This window comes from Marmota flaviventris, chromosome 3, assembly GCF_047511675.1.
Source record: "Marmota flaviventris isolate mMarFla1 chromosome 3, mMarFla1.hap1, whole genome shotgun sequence".
NCBI classification, from domain to species: Eukaryota; Metazoa; Chordata; class Mammalia; order Rodentia; family Sciuridae; genus Marmota; species Marmota flaviventris.
In genome coordinates this window covers 154348783-154362690 of record NC_092500.1, presented here as the reverse complement: position 1 = coordinate 154362690, position 13908 = coordinate 154348783, and the positions used below count along the sequence as shown (strand labels likewise).

Here is a 13908-nt window from a genome sequence, read left to right as displayed (position 1 = left end):
TTAGAAAATCCTCAGAGTGTTTTCAAATTCTGCTTCCTCTGCCTTGAACATTCTTCCGATCTACACAGCCTCCTTCCTGTATCTTTCAGGGCTTTGATTGAATGTTAATAATAGCATTTTATATCAGTTTTATCAAATATCTGAAAATGTAATTCTCTCCTCATAGCCCCCACAATTCCCTTTCCTAACTTTAGTTTCTTCATTTTACTTATTATTAATACAAAATATATGATATATACTGATCTTTTTGTTGTCTGCCAGAACTTTAAATTTACAAAGATATGAATTTTTCAGGAAATGTTATGCTATATTTTTACCACTTAGAAAAATCAACATTTCAACCCAAAAGCAATATAGGTTGTCCTGATTCCCACAAGCTTTTCAATAAGCATGTTATCAAAAGGTAATCTTCCAATACAAATTTTTTAAATATATCATGTCAGTTGTTTAACTTTTTATTTTCTTTAGTATGCATATAGATTAATATAATTTATATATTGGATTCAGTTATATTTATTTTATGTAAATTGTCAGTTATCCTTACCATTTAAAGGTATTATAGTATTCAGGAAAAGGCAAGTTAAAACAATAATGACAGAGTACTTCATACCAATTAGAATTATCAAAATCCAGATTGATGATAACATCAAATGCTGGGGAGAATATGCAGCAATAGGTGTTCTCATTCTCTGCAGGAGAAATGCAAATTTTACCCTCACTTTGGGAGAGAGAATGGCAGTTTCCCATAAAATTACATGTTTCTTAACTATGTGACCCAGCAGTTGTCCTTGAAGATCTTACAAGGGCTGAGAATAGGCTTCTGTGTAGAGCACTTGTCTAGCATGCCCAAGGCTTTGGGTTCCATCCCCATCACCACTAAATAAATGAATTAATATACTTCCAGGAATTTTTTTCATACTTTATAATTTCACTATTAACAATTAAGTATTGCTTACTGCCTTTTTCTCATCTATAGTATAATGTTGGTATCCAATTGTTTCAATTGGTTACCTAGTTATGCTAATTATTATTTATTCAATTATCCATCTTTTTGATATTTATTGGAAATGTTATTGTTACAATGTCTCTATATACTCTTGTCAATTTCCAAACTGTAATATTATCCATAAATCAATGGTGTATTGTTTTAATTGATTTAGTTGTAAAGTATGCTTTACTATTTGGCATATCTAGTACCCACTCATTATTTTGTCCAAGCTTTTCAAATGTATTTTACTAGATTTTTTATTTATTTGCAATGAGTTAAGAATCCATTTGTATTATTTTACCATTTCAGAGTTATAAGACCTTAATGTTATTTCAATTAAAATGGCAGATGAAGAATTGCTTGCCTTTCCTCTGTTGTGGACAATTTTCTTCATACTTAATAATCAGATAATATCTCTTCCTAAAACATGAAAATTAAAAAGTGGTTACTCTGGAGTCAGTTAACCTGTTTTCTCATGCAGCCTCCCCCATTTTCTAGCTATTAGCTTTGAGTAAAATCTTAACATCTTTAAGCCTTACTTTTTGGGCTTACAAAATGAGGGCAAAGTTATAATAGCATCATAATTTTATAATAAGTATCAGATATCATTAGTAGTAATACTCAGCTTCCATTTCACAGATAAGAAGGCTAGACAAAGACACAATTTAAAAAATTCTTCCTGTTATTTTTCATTGTGATGTTGACATAAATCAATAAACTATTATACAGTCAACCTTCAGTATTGGTGAATTCCAGGTTTCTAAATTCATCTATTTGCTAAGATACAACTGTAATCCCCGAATCAGTACTCAGTGCTCTTGGACTGAGTCACAGAATTGCGTATGTGCAGAGCAGCAACCCTCATTGAGGTCAACAAGGCTTCATTCTGCCTTTTCTCAGCTCCCTTACTATAAACTTGTACTTTATATGATCTGTTTAGAATTGCATTTTTTTTCTTTTTTGCTAGTGATTTTGTTTCAATGGCTGTTTCAGTGCTGCACAGTGTTCCAAGCACAGGAAGGCTCTGCAGTGCTAAAGTAGAAAATCTACATAATCTACATGTTAGATAAGTTTTGTTCATAATGCTGTTGGCCCTGGGTTCAATGTCAGTCAGTTAACAATATACACATCTACAAAAAGAAAGAGGAAATTTGCTGATGTACATGTGAGGCTGTCTAGGAAATTGCTAAAGTAACAACTATAGTGCATGAGAAGCTTCAGAAAAGGTGAAAGCAATGAAAAATTTGTAGCTTCATGAAATGAGGATTAGTTTAAAGAAATTGTAGTAGAAAGCATTGTGAAGATAAAGCTAAAAATTTATGTTCATATTACCCAACATCAGGAAAACGGTAAAACCTTCTCTGATAGTTATTATAATTACCTATTTATAAAACATACATTTATATGCATGTATATGTGTGTATATGTGTGTGTATATATATACTTCAAACAATGAAACTTTAAACAGAAACATACATAAAACAAGATTATATATTAATCAGTTGATGAAGTGTTTTAAACAGAAGGAAGCAGGGACCTGATCTTGTACTTCCCTTAGGAGCAGTGGCTCAGTATTCATTAATTCTGTGTTTACAATAATATTATAGAACACAGTTGATACAAATAACAAGAATCATCTGCATTTAAATTTTTTAAGCAATGCTCAATAAGACTGCTTTAATTACTCTCGTAACCTTTACCAACTCAGCAAAAGAGGACAGTAAAAAAAAAAAAAACCTGAAATGCTCTGCTGCAACATTTTGTACTATATCTGGTCATGCCACTTTTTAGTGAATTCCTGGCCTACTTCAAAGACCATACCTTGAAAACTAGTCAATCCATTCATCACAGTTATATTTCAAGACTTTTCTGCAAATTAAGCTCTGCTCTGGGTACTTCGAATACAATACCAATATGATATACTCTTTGCCATTAAGAACCAGCAAAATTAGTATTAAATTAGTATTTCAATTGATGGCAGGAAATTTCAAAGTAGCTCATCCATTTTTAATGAAAGAACAATATTAATAACATTGGAGCAAATAAAAGAATATCACAAAGATCCATGCAAACTTTTGTGTTTCCATTAAAATAGATCATGATTGAGAACATTTGTTTTAATCATAAAAAAGGTTCAACTCCTCTTTGAAATTAAGTCCTTATCTAATGATGACTTTAAGTTTCTAACATTTATTTTACTTTTGAAAAGTGCATTGGACTTTTCTTTTTCTGAGGGTAGTATTATGTTTAAGTTAAACTAAACATTGAGAAATAGGAAGAGAAAAATAACAAATAATAATTCATATATAATATATTAAGTTGCTGAATATCTTTATTACTTAGGAGATGATGAATTCTGTTCTTGAAATCTTATGTTCATGTCAACTCAACAAAGTAGTAGTATTTTAATGCCTTACTACATATGAGAGATGTTTGAGGATGCAGATAAGGTATTAAAAAGACAAACTTATTCTGGACTCGAACATTTAATGTTTACTATACCACTTATGTGATAATATTTCACATCAAATATTTTACACTGTTTTCAGTATTTGGAGGAACTAATCTAGCAAAAGCTTTTTAAATGTGTGTACCATTCAACACAGAAATCTAAAAAAAATCATTGCATAAGGCATTTTTATGATGTTATTTATTCCTTTCTCACAAGAGAAAGTATATGGCCTTAGTGTTGGGGGAGTTGATAAGGAACTTAGGCTTTAATTCAACAAGTGATGGAAAATTTGTGATACTTTAGGCAGTAAAGTGGCCTGGTAAGAAATGAGTTGTAGATAGATCACTTTGGCAGCTATGTGGAAAAGAAATTAGAGACCAGTTAAAAGAATGATTCAGTAGTTGGGGCAAAAGCCAGCAAAAGACAATCACTGAATTAAGACAGTGATAATAGGAATGACAAGAGACAGTGAGAAGTATAAGAACCACATTATATAAATTGAAGTCTTTAAGATTAACATGCTGTATCTGAGTGCTTGAATGTGATTTTTGAAATGCTAGATGACTGATTGTTTAGGTTTATGACTTCTCTTTTCGAACCATCTTTTATTCCTTAAGTGATCTAATAGTCTGCATTCCACCAAGAAGGCAAACTGAAGAAAACACCATTTGTCAGCCCAAATGTTGACATCAGTCTAAAAAGTGCTCTATTTATTGTGCTACTTCATGATTCCCTCGTTTCCAACTCTGTTGCTACCAATAATTACCTGAGGTTAGGACCATGCCAGCAGCCCTGACAAACTGTCTGGAAACTTGAAGGAGTGCAAATGACTTTTGTAAATTGGTTGCTTTGGAGCTGGAAAGTTTGTTTCAAAGCTGAGAAGTCTATTTTACAGCATATGGCTTGAAATTTTGCAAACCACATGTTATAAGATACAGATATTTCCATGCCTTAGATCTTGCTCCTTTTGAGGAAGAAGACTAAGAATGGTACTTATAAATGTAATATTCTTTCAAAAGTTGGTATGCTATGATATGTGTTATATATCTTAGAAAATATGAGAAAGTAGATAGTACTATAATAAGCTAGTCCATATAGATTTTTATTTAGCTTGAGACATGTAGCAAAACACATCATCCAATCCTGTCACATCAACAAATCAAACCCTTAATAGCTTCTGTGTTCTTTAATCTTATATATTTACCAATTCCATTCTTAAATAAACATATTTATTGAGAGAGTATTAAAATTGAAAAATGAAACAAGGAGAATAACCATCCATCTTTCTAACCTTCATTGTTGGTCCCAAGCCAGAATACTATGGTGTCCTAGAAGTTGACCTCAAGATAGATGTGGTGGAGAACTGAGTCATGGCAGTAACTCTGTCAGTGAGCTCTCAATTTAGGAAAAAAGCCAACACGTCGATTCAATCATGAGACATCACCCAAATGAGCAGTGTGCAAGCCCAAGAAACCCCAGCCTCAACCAGGAGAGAGTTGCCCCATGGAATTCTTTGTCCCAATTCATGCATTGGATAGAAATCAGGACCTCCTGTGCCCACCTGTCCCTCTCCACCAAAGTACCAACATCCACAGTCAAAGTTTGTTTTAAATTGTTCATTTATGACTTGGAGAGTCCACTAAAGAAGGTTCCTATATCTTAAAAGTTCAAACGAGTAGTATTTTGCCTGATGACTTTATCTTATTAGAATTAGAAAAAAAAACTGCAAATGAATATTTTATTATTTCATTTATTCAAAATAGTATATTCTAAGCCCAGATATTCAGCTACATTGTGTTTCACAGTAGCCAGAAAATATAAGTGAATTGTTCTTTTTTGTTTGGTTTGGTTTGGTACCAGGGATTAAACCCAGGGACCCTTAACCACTGAGCGGCCTCCTATATTTTGAGATAGGTTGTTGCTAAATTGCTTAGGTCCTCACTAAATTGCTGAGGCTGGCTTTGAACTTGCAATCCTCCCACTTTGGCTTCCCAAACCACTGGGATTACAGGTATGTGTCACCACACATAGCTGTAAATTATTTTTTTTAAGTAATCATTTATGACTCCTTAGTAGAACACTTTCCTAGAGTATACAAGGCCCTGGTTTTTTCCTCCAGCACCATAAAAATAAAATGAAATAAAATAAAGAAACATTTAAAGACACACACACACACACACACAAATCATTAGCATAAAGCCTCTTTGTAGGAAAAAAAAATCAATTGAATAGATAAAACTGAAAAGCTTGTTTGTCTTATTTATCTTTGGGCTTCTATACACCCAGAAAAATCAACTTGTATAGTAAATACCTTGTCTTTCCAAACAAGCTTTTGGTTGACATGTTTCTTTAGCTGTCCTTACTTTCTCCCCTGCCCCTTATAAAAGGATCAGTTCTACCAAGAACTAAAACATATCTAGCTGTTTATTCTTTCCCTAGAGAATTATAAATTATTTGAAGATATGAAAATGTTTTCTCCCCTCCTCCTTTGTTACACATACAGAAGGTACTAAATAATTTTCTTTGTCACTAAAGGTATAAGAATATGTATTAGGGAAAGAGATGAAGAAGGCTAAATGCATGCTTAATACTGTTATTTTAATGTAATCATTAAAACATCACTGAGTGAGTGCCTGCCATGTGCCAAGTGAACTACACATTGGGATATAAAATAAAACATTATTTCTTCCCTCAAGTTCAATGTAGAAAACATTAAATTAGTCAAAACTGTAATATCGTATGATATATTCTATCATAATAAAAACAAAGTAACTGGAGTAATAACACAGGAGTAATAATATTTTTGAATGTTTATGTACCAGGAATTTATCCATACTTCTGTATGTTTGACATCCATAATCTCATTTTATTATACTACTATCCCAAATCAGGAGGCATTAGCTTCTTAATTTGATAAGAAGTTAATAGATATGAGAGGTGCCATAATAAAGTTTGTTTAGCTTTAAGGTAACACAGTTAGGGTTGGAGAACAGATCCATCCATCTCTAAAACAAAGACCTTATAAACAGCCATCTGTGTTTCTTCTGAACAATCTAAAAAGATGTTTTAAGATGATCTTGGAAACCAGTGCAAGAATAGTTAAGACCAAAGATTGCATTCCAGAGGAAAGAGTCTCAACTGCCCACTTTTGTAGGACTAGCAGGAAATTACTGATTAAAATGAAACAACCACCATGGAGTTTTATTCTGCCAGATTTTGCAGCTCACATAAAAGCTTGGTCATAAATGCTTACGCCAAATCTGGAAAGATGTCAGTGATTGTCATGGATTTATATGACAGAGTGACTGGTGGGACATGAAGTTAGCAATGCAGTAATAGGCCTTGTGGACATGCTAACTTTAAGATAAAGACTATCGGAGCTTCATCACCACTAAGGCAGAGTAGGTAATGGTAGAGAGTCTTTCCATTTGCAATGCAAACAGCCACTCTCATCCCACTTTCCGTGTGCCCCTGAGAGAAGATTAAACACCAAGTTTGAAGAGAAGTGCTTTCTTTTTTGAATATGACTGTTGTTTTGCAACTGTACTTGATATACTGTTGCAGGTTAGGATTTCTTTAACTGGCTCCAAGATGATTGCTATCTCCAGTCCATCTCCTATTATTTTTCTAAAGAATGTAATTTTGTCTGAAGTGGCATTTTTAAAAATTCAATCATTCCACACTTATGTCCACATCAGACTCTGCAAACATAAAGATGAGTGGAATCTAGACTTCCACTTGGAGGATCTTTGAGCTTTGTGGAAGAGAAGGATTTGTGAAGAATGATGACAGCATTGTGCTGAGTGCTCTCAACAGTGTTATGGAAATGAAGCTGTGTGACAAAAGTCAAATCCGTGGCTCAAGAGCAGGAAAGGGTTTTCTAAAAGAGGCCATGTTTGCAAAAGACACTATATCACAGAAATGTCCTTTTCTGCTCTGACTGCCTTTTCCCACCTTGGCCCCATAGAGTTATCACTTTAAATAACAATCTCCCACTTAGATCCTGCCCAAAACGACTGAACTAAACCAAATGTCACTTTCTGGATGCATGCCTTTGCAATTTTAACGGAGACATATGTATTTATAAGTTTAATTCTACTTAAGTAGCCACAATATTTGGCATCTTTTATAGGCTTAAATTTTACATTTCTCCATAGATGCAGGAGACAAAACAATATGTATAGAAACTCCGTGTTAGTGTACCTGGCTTAAAACTAGCAGGAAAGAAGCTCATTTAATATAACAAATATCTTTTAAAAGCATAATATAAATGTAAATGATAGTTTTATGAAGTAAATGGAGATACTAATGCATTTATGGCCAGTGTCAAGAGTTCAATGCAAATGGTTCTATATATCGTGCTGTCTTGAGTTCAGAAAATCTTATTATAAGTAATTTTATAGATTTTTCCTGACCAAGATCAGAGAGAATACATACTGTTTAATGTGGGTCATAGCCTGTGCTTCGTGGAAAGTGCCCATACTGTTTGACGACGACGGGTGCTAGGGTTAAGTACATATTTCAATAGTTTTATTCAAAAATGCATTTTGTTTATTTTAAAGACAAACTAGAATTAATAATAGGCAGGCTTCCAAACGTTCAAATCATGAGTTCGTTGTTTGGAAATTAGAACATATTCACTTATAGTGGTATTATTATCAATGATGCCATCATAAGGAAATAATACCCCCAAGTCAAGGTTAGATTAAAGAAATAGAAATGATTTATGTACCCTAAATAATGGGTGGTGGAGTGATTTACATTTGTTACTGCCTTCTTACTTCTGAGTTCAGTGATACGTGTTGTTATTTTTGTCCAGAGACAATAAGAAATATAAGGGTACCACTATACTGCTATATTACTATAAAGCAGTATTACCGTACTCCTTAAATCAGTAGATTCTTTAATTCAGAAAGAAGTCCTTGGTCTAGGAGTATTGGCAATGCTCACTCTCACCCCATCTACAAAGGAAGATTCTGGTGGTTCTGTGAGATTTTGTGAGTGACAAGTTCCAGAAAGTCTTTCTGTTATATCCAGCAGCCCAGGTCTTAAACATATTACTGTGATCCTTTTTCCTACCACGTTGAAGCATTGCTTCCAAGCAATCATTTTAATACATATCTAGCTTGGATTTTGTGTCCATCTTCTGGAAGAGCTAAGATTTTCTCCAGAATTTGATTCAGTTGAGACTTCTTCAGATAGTAATCTGGCTCTCAAAGTTTTCATTCTGTCACCTTCAATCAATTTATCTTAATTCATTGTCATATCAGAGGTTATTCAGATTTCTAAACCAGGATTATTTCAATTTTTAAAATAAGAAAGATAAAAAAAAACTTCTAGGACTCCAAAAGCCATGGAATATACCACCCCCTGTATTCTGTACTCAAAAAAGAAGAAAAATCTCAGAAAAGTTCAAGTATTATTGAAGCTCATTTTTAGCCTTCTTTAAATATAGAATTATTTTAAAACCCCAGTCAAAGATGTTGGAACTAGCCTCAGTTATTTGGTCCAACAGAGTAGACAGGAAAGGTTTTTCTACAACCACCATGAAGTCATGAGAGTACATCTAGTAACTGCATAAAAATGGAAGTTTTTCTGACCCTTTCTATTAGGAGTGACTCATAATCCTATTATCTCCTTGTATTAGTTCATTTTTCATTACTATAACAAAATACCTGGAAAATGATGCTTTCTTTTTTTAATCTTTCTTAAAATGTTCCTTACTATTGCATTATAGTTTTATAGATAGTGGAGTGCATCTTTACTTATTCATATAGTTTGCTCCATTTCAGTCCCCAGGATTTCTGCTTACTTTCTCTTCTTCCCTCCTCCTGTTCCTTTTCCTCTACTGATTTTTCTTCTATTTATCATAGTTTTTTTTTTTTTTTAATGAGTGCATATGGATATATATACAGGTGAAATTCACTGTGGTATATTCACGTGTGTACACAGGGAACTTTGGTCAGATTCATTCCATCATTCCTCCTTCTGCCTATCACTCCTCCCTCCCCCTCAATCCCCTTCCTGTTCTACATTGATCTGTCTTCAGTTTTCATGGGATTCCCCCCAACCTTTTCTATTTATTTTTTCCTTTATTTTTCTCTAGTTTCTGCATAGGAAAGAAAACATTCAAGCCTTGACTTTCTTGAGTCTGGCTTATTTCATTCAGCATGATGCTCTCTAGCTCCATGTATTTATGGGCAAATACCATAATTTCATGCTTCTTTATGGCTGAGTAAAACTCCATTGTGTATATACTACATTTTCTTTATCCAAAGCAGGTGTCTTTATAAAGAAAACAGGTTACTTTAGGCTTTCATTTCTGGATGTATTAGATCAAAGGGCCACATTTGGTGATGATCTTCTTGCTGCCAGAGTGCTGAGACAGCCCATGGCAAAAGAAAGGGCATTGCAAGCCAAGGGACAGAGTCCATGTATCTAATCCCTTTCCCTCTTCTTATAAACCACCAGTATTGAACCACAGGGCTCCACTCTAATGGATTTATTTAGAGCTAATCACTGCCCAAAAGCTCCACCTCTGAACAACACAGTTGGATTATGTTTCTGCATTCTTAATGCTTCACAGTGGAGATTTAATTTCAACACATAGAGCCTTGGGGAATTCTTAAACCATAGCCAAACCACAGTACTTACCAAAACTAAGAGATCTGATTTCACTGGGAAAATTCACTTTCCCTCTTGATGAGAAAATAATCTCATATTTTCTTTTCCTCCCTTACCTGCTTAACCCTTTAACTCATTAACTTTTCCTTTCATAAAGAAAATCAATATGGCCGAAGAACAACAACTGCATAAACGTTCATCCATAAATCCCACAACCTAAACTGTATTAATATTCAACCATTTGACCTTCTTTTTTATGATGCTATTTCTTGGTTTTTGGAAGAAGCCCCTACAGTATTCCTACTGTGATATCAATATCTCTTCCTTTCTAACAGAGCATTCCATCTATATTAATAAGTTTAATACCATGTAATTAAAATATATTTAAGTACGCTTACAAGTGACACTATATGAACAGCATAGAACTCACTTTTACAGCAAAACTTCCTAAAAAGAAAAAAAAATCAATACTAACTAATTACACTTCTCCAAGTGTCATCAGCCTCTCTAAATAAGTATCCATTCCCTGACCCCACTGAAATATTTCTTCCAAGCTACCTATGACCTATATATTGCCAAAGTCAAAGGCCAATTTTTTCATCTACCATATACTTGAACTTTGACACTAGTCGACCTGGTTAACTATTCCTAAATACAAGAAATATTTTCTTCCCTATGTTCTATAAAACTCTAGTCTCTTGGTTTTCAGTTTTCAGTTCAACCATACTGGCTGCTATTTTTTAGCAGCCTGTGTGATCATTCATTCTCTATTTAAGTTTTCTTGGGAAATTTCATCAACACATATGGCTTTAAGTACTGTGCAAACACTGATGAATCCTGATCTAAGTCTGACACTCAGAACACTTTTCCACATTCCAGGTTTATACAACAAACTTCCTTGTCAACACCTCCCCTTGGACACCCAATAGGCAATTCAAAACTAGTATGGCCCAGATAAAATTCTGTCTTTCTGCCTCCCCTACTATATCTACTTGTTTTTCCTAAGTTTTCTTTGTTATATTAAATAAAACTACCACCTATCCAACTGCTTAGATGAAATAGTTAATAATACTTCACCTCATTATTTTCTTTCTACTTTATCTGGCCCACCAACAAGAACTTCTTTTCTTGTAGTCTCCACTAGTAACACAATTGTTGCACATGCTATTTTCATCCTTCACTGAACTTCAGCTTCACAGTTTAATTCCTTTCCTCTATTTTTGCCCCTCCTGTTCCTGAGATATCCTCATAGCTGCCTTCTTCTCATGGTTCAAGTCTCAACTCAAATGTCGTCAATTCACAGAGGCCTTTCCTAGGTAAAATAGACTCTACTCATTCTCTCTAATCCTAACCTGCTTTTTCTTTTAGACAGCACTCATTAGCATTTTTGAATGTGCTTCTTGTCTGTTTTCTCCTGTGATAATGTATATTCCGGATGTCAGAGATTCTATTTACTACAGGATTTCCAGTCCCCAATGTCTGCTTGGAATATAATCTGTACCTATTGAGAATTGTTGCATATTCTAGACACAGGTCACTGTTCTCCATTGACAATGTTCAAGCAGAAGGCAAGCATATTTTCTGAAAAGAAAGTTTTTTGAGTTGATTTAGCCAACATTGCATGTTCCATTTTGTGTGTTACTTAAATTTTATCTTCTGGGAAATGTACACGGAGCTCTTACTCTGATCTAAGCATAATAGGCACAATTTGCTGATCCCATTTGTTTCCTACATTTTGAATGTGACTAGGAGATGTAGTGAAGGATTTGACTGCAGATTTCCCAGAGCAGTCATTAAGTCAAAACATATGTTCCTATTCTAAATTATTTATAATAGTTCCCACCAATAGTTACTGGCTCTTACAGTAGACTGCAAAGACATTTCAATCTTTGTAGTTAAGACCCTCCAATTTCCTAATGAAAAGAAAATGTCATAAAGAATAGGTTGTGGGCAGAGATTCTAGAGGTTGATAGGAAGTAATATGGACTGGCTAAGGAGCAGGTTAATGAGCATGAAAGGAGATTGAGGAATCTGCCTTTTTCAGCCTACATGTGTGCAATATGGGGCAGAGATGCCTGTAGCACTGTGTCAGATGAATTAGTCATGGGGAGGAATTCATATCACATAATTTGTATTACCTTGCAAATAAAAGTCATTTGCATTCAACTTAAAAACATGAAAGCATCAGCCTTTTGGATGAGAATACTTCAGTATGAAGTCTGTACATATGACTCCTGAATATGTGATATGCTGACAAAACTATCTATGTGTCCAAAAATGTAACTAAAATTCAGTACTATAGCACCTACACTAAGCAGACTATGATTTGGAGTGAGATAAGGGTTCAAAAAGTCTACTATCAAGGAAAAATAAGTCTCTATATACAGTTAAGAAAGAAAATAATTTTTAAAAAAAATATGAGGATTAAAACAAAAAAAAAAAAACAGAAAAACAGTAGGAAAATAGATTATAAACAAAAAAAAAGAGACCAGCCTATTTGCATATCTGGACCTATTCTCAATTCTGCTCTTAATAAACCAGGATACCAAGAATATTTTACCAACCCATCTGGACCTCACTGCTTTATATTCTAAGGTGTAAATTCGGAACTATATTTTATATGATTCTTATAAAAATTAGTTGATGTTCTGTGTTGCCAAGGAGACACTTTGGATACCTTCTGCCAATAAAATAAAATCACCCCCTATACTTAGGATATTCATATGAAGCTTCTCAGATGAGTTTTGAAAATAGATGGGTGAGTACATTTCTTTAAATAGCTGAAATAGCTGTGTTATTTAATAACAGGCTTTATTTTAACAAGTCCTACTAAGAAAATTATTCATATTATGTACAATGTAACTACTGATGTGTTATAATTCCTGATGTGTTAGTACAAGTATCTTGAGACTTTACATATGTAAATTTATAATCTATTGTCTTCAGTAAGAAAGCCAAACTTTCTGGAAGAAAAAGAATATTAACAAAGACATTGACAGCTAAATTTTCCACAGAAATTAAATGATTATGTAATGTTAAGATGTGAGCTATGAGGCCATTAGCACTATCAAATCACTACAAAGGCATGTTTTTTAGTTGGGGAACATAAGATGACATTAGGAGAAAAAAAGATGGACATTATAAAAAGAAATATATGGAAAAGATTTGACTTTTCATTAAAGAACAATTGTGCTTAACATGCTATTTATTTTAACTATGAATCATGCAACTGCTCTCCTTAAAGCTGTTTGTGTTTTAAGGTGACTTTCTGAAGAGTTACCACCAATTAATTTTACGAGAAAACTCCACAGTTGTCTTAGAGAAAACAAGAGTAGATGCATGTGCAATTCTGATCAACAAGGAATGCTTTCAGTCTACATAGTCTTTTCTATCCTTTTCTTGACTACTCTTTGCAGTCAGATATTTTCCATGAGCTGTACAAAGGTCATGATTCAAAGATGATAGGTTTTCATCATGGGAAGACGAGGGTTACAAAATAATACACCAGGACTTCAGAACTCAATAAAATGCTTTTCCTTTTATTTTTTTTCCTGGCAAAGATACTGAATACATTCACTTTTTTTTTCTTCCCAATTTAACAGGCTGTGTGACAGCACCCTTAGGATGGAAGCAAATAAGTTTAGAGTATTAAATGGCAATAAGAAACATGACAAATACTGCTAGTTCCATCTCTGAAAACATGTCCCATTTGTAAAATAAATAAGTATCCAACTTCAGGTGCTGTTGGAGAGAAATGTAATAAAAACACTATGAAGGACTTAATCCACTTGAAGAACATTTAACTACATGCAGGTGTTATGCTATACATTACATGAAATCCAGA

The 13908-nt window shown here is 33.7% G+C and overlaps 1 protein-coding gene across 1 annotated transcript in view; it reads left to right on the top strand.

Moving 5' to 3' along the window:
- Galntl6 (polypeptide N-acetylgalactosaminyltransferase like 6) overlaps window positions 1–13908 on the top strand; it is a 1116183-nt gene that overhangs the window by 567952 nt on the left and 534323 nt on the right. The window lies entirely within an intron of this gene.